This window comes from Lipotes vexillifer, unplaced genomic scaffold (genome assembly GCF_000442215.2).
Source record: "Lipotes vexillifer unplaced genomic scaffold, Lipotes_vexillifer_v1.1 scaffold1393, whole genome shotgun sequence".
NCBI classification, from domain to species: Eukaryota; Metazoa; Chordata; class Mammalia; order Artiodactyla; family Lipotidae; genus Lipotes; species Lipotes vexillifer.
In genome coordinates, this window is record NW_006792736.1 from 508,472 (window position 1) to 511,865 (window position 3,394).

A 3,394-nucleotide genomic window follows, 5' to 3' on the forward strand; every position below is an offset into this window, starting at 1 on the left:
TAGGGAAACAGTTAATAATACAATTAACTGTTATGTATATATATAATTAACTATTATAGTAATAACAACAACAAAATATCCTATCCTAGGAAGGATAGGAAAGAAGAAACTAAAAGTCTCACATATTACGGGTGGCGATATAACTGGAATAACCTTTATGAAAATTTATTTGGCCATAAAATGTTATTATTCTGTGATGCCCTCTTATGGAATTTATACTGAGAAAATGATCTCAAAGAAGGAAAAACTCTGACAGTTTATCTGATTACTGTAGAAACCTCATAAGGAATCTTCCTGTTTCCATCCTTGCCCTACACTGTCCCCCCACACACTCAGCCCCAGCACAATCTATTTTCATCACTGCAGCCCTCTGCTCAGGACCCTCCCTTATACCCTCACTTGATCAAGGTATAAGGCCAAGCCTTCTGTTGGCTGACAAGGCCACCTATGCCCTCCCTTCTGCCTCTGGGACCTCATCTCTGTCACGCTTCTCTCGCTCTTTCCCCTCCAGCCACACAGGCTCCTTGCTGTTCCTCCAAACTGGTCATACTCCTACCTTAGGACCTTTATTCTGAGTATCTCCTTTGCCTCAGTTCTGTTCCCCCAGAGACCCACGAGGTCCCACTCTGCTTCTCTCAACTTTTTGCCCAGGTGTCATCTTCCCAAGAGGCCTGTCTTGACCTGCTCAGTTTAAAACTCCAATTCACATTCCTACCTCTGAATAAAAGCGGGATTGATTTCCCCTTTCCCTGCTTTCTCTCCTACGTACTATAGAAATTACTTACAATGTCTATGATCTGTCTTCCCCACACAAAATACGAGGTCCACAAGGGCAGGGATTTTTGTCAGTTTTGCACTGATGTATCCTAAAAACTTGGACTAGTACCTGGCACTTACACACAGGCAGTCAGTAAATAACTGTTGAATGAATGAAGTTTAAAATAGCAAAAAGGAGGAAGCATGTCTAAAAACAGAGGGTTGGCTCATTAAAATCATGGTAATGGAATGCATTCTAGACTGATGTAATCAAACCTCTTAATCTTTCTGCGTGATTCAACCCTTTGCAACCAGGTACGTTAAAAAAGGGGAAAGAGCCCTTTCTGCACTGGGGAATCTGAACAGAGAAGATGAAGCACTGGCAGCTTCCCTCTTGGGGTACCAGGAATACCTCGAGAGTCTCGGTCTTCAGGAAAGGACTGACAGCTGCATTGTTCGGCCTGACATAAGGGAGCTCAATAAATATTTTTTGACTGAAGGAAAGAAGAGCTTATGCCTCTGTCCTGGCTGCACTGGGTTCCTGGTTCCTTTTAAGGTGGGGAATGACCTGAGAAGTGGAGTTTGCTCCCAACAGGTGATCTAAGTAGGGTAAATGTCAGGTCAGCCACAGAGACCCTGGCCTGTGCGTGACAAGGGCTCACACGATCCTCAGAGCTCTTCCATCTTCTGCTGCCACTGCTGTCTTCCCCACCCCGTCGGAGTACAGCCATCTCTTCATTGTTTCGACACCTCGAGGCTGTCGCGTGAGAAGCAGCCACTTCTCTCTCAAGGTGCCTTAGGAAGACAGAAGCCAGGGGTAGGTCTGCGGGGGTGACCAATTATTATGGGCTCACTTTACCTAGTAAGTTTCATAACTTAGAAATCACAAGTGATTCTCATCAGGTGTAAATTTTTCTCTGATTTGAAGTGCAGAAGAACACTTTTAATATTTAACACTAAACTTCATATAACTTTTTTTTTTTTTTTTTTTTGCGGTACGCGGGCCTCTCACTGTTGTGGCCTCTCCCGTTGCGGAGCACAGGCTCCGGACGCGCAGAGCTCCGGACGCGCAGGCTCAGCGGCCATGGCTCACGGGCCCAGCCGCTCCGCGGCAAATGGTCCCAGACCGGGGCACGAACCCGCGTCCCCTGCAGCGGCAGGCGGACTCTCAATCACTGCACCACCAGGGAAGCCCCCATATAACTTTTATTGCCTTTCATTTTCTTTTCTAACAGGAAGTAGTGATAATATTATATAAAAGTCCACTACAAAGGCAGACATCTGGTTTTCTTTCTTCTAAGGGGGAAGATAACCTCAAACAGAATATTAACATGAAGAAATTCTCAATATGATCTACCCCTCAACTATCTAAACCAATGGGTTTCAAACTTTATGGGGGTGGGAGGAAAACAAGTTTATGGCCCCAACCCCGGAAATTCTGATTTAGTAGATTTTAGGGAAAGCCAGAAATCTGTATTTTAAGAAGCATTCTAAGTGATTCTGGAGCAGGTGTTTCATAGACCCCACCGGCAAACACTGATATCACCTTGGACAGAATATAGAAAGAAGGATGAAAAGAACATACCTGACCCAGAACTTAAAGATGTGACCCACTGTATAATAAAGCAATAAGTAATAAAGATTAATCAGCAGTCACAAGAAACACCTTTAGTCATGACAAGGCAGTGAACCCCCTCCTGGGAATAAATCATCAAATGTTGCTATTAGTGAGTACACAAACTGCTAAAAATGCATGTAGTCCTTGATGGAGAACTGCATTTTATGAAATTCAGTGTGTTTCTTCTGCAGAACAACGGAGTGATACTAAATGTATCATGTAAGAAATGATTTGGTCTGTATGTGAAAAATAAAGAAAAGCTCACAAAAATTTCAGACAGGACATTTGAGAAAAAATAAATCTTGGACAGTCTACCCCTTTGATTTTTCATATTCATGGGACCTAGCTGTGGGTGTTACCTAAAATCCCATCCATGGATCACTTTCGGTTTCCTAATTTGTTTTAGGCGATTTTTAACAAAGATTCATTTTAATTCTTTCGCAGGATTTTTCCTTTGTAAGTATGTGTTCAAGTTAATTGTTCCATGGGAATGAGTTAGCAAAGATCAGATTAGCTAGTCTGGAAGACATTCTGAAACAATTATGAAATAGATGCTGAAATATAATTTTTTTTGTTTTTGTTTTGCGATATGCGGGCCTCCTCTCACTGCTGTGGCCTCTCCCGTTGCGGAGCACAAGCTCCGGACGCGCAGGCTCAGCGACCACGGCTCACGGGCCCAGCCACTCCGCGGCATGTGGGATCTCCCCGGACCGGGGCACGAACCCGCGTCCCCTGCATCGGCAGGCAGACTCTCAACCACTGAGCCACCAGGGAAGCCCTGAAATACAACTGTCACCATAATAATACTGATGACTACGTAGCAATGTAGAAAGATGCTTATAATAATGAGTTAAAATTCAAAATGATGTATTTAAGATTATAACTATGTAAAATCATATACTATGAAGACAACTGTGACTAACTGTACCGTAGTGAGCAAGGCTCACTAACTAGGTAGCATCTAAGTATCACTGGCCACTAGGAGGAGGGGAGCCATCTACGAGGTGCGAGTTACCCCAC